This window comes from Opisthorchis viverrini, assembly GCF_000715545.1.
Source record: "Opisthorchis viverrini unplaced genomic scaffold opera_v5_272, whole genome shotgun sequence".
NCBI lineage: Eukaryota > Metazoa > Platyhelminthes > Trematoda > Opisthorchiida > Opisthorchiidae > Opisthorchis > Opisthorchis viverrini.
Genome location: NW_008751930.1, coordinates 539,249 through 539,747, shown reverse-complemented (window position 1 = coordinate 539,747; position 499 = coordinate 539,249).

The following is a 499-nucleotide window of genomic DNA, read 5'->3' as shown; positions in this document are numbered from 1 at the left end:
CCAGCCAACCCCAATGATAAGATCAATGTATTAAAATCCAAATGGAGGGTGTCGTATATAATGGAGCCTGAGAGAGGCAGAGTTAACGGAAATGCACTCAATGTGTGGGAAGAGAGCTCTCCAAAGTTAAGAAGTCACAAGAAGGCAGACACACATGGGGCCGAAAAAAGCTCATTTGTGCTTAATATGCCCACAATTAAATGAGAACCATGACAATCCTAGAAGGTTAGTAGAGGGTGTTAATGGGTTCTATCTTCATTGAGACAGTTCACGAACTGATCGTCCTCCTGATGAGACGCTTAAAACTCACCGCTTTGAGGATCATGTGAGGCATCAAGCTTGGTTTACAAAACATGCAGCTGGTAAGGTCTCGATTACCAATCGAATACCGCTATTTCTACTCGACGTAGTATACTGTTCTACCCCTGTCAGCCACTAGGTTGTTGCACACGAAGAGACTGGACACTACCGTGGTATGACGGTTTCGCACACCTCAGCG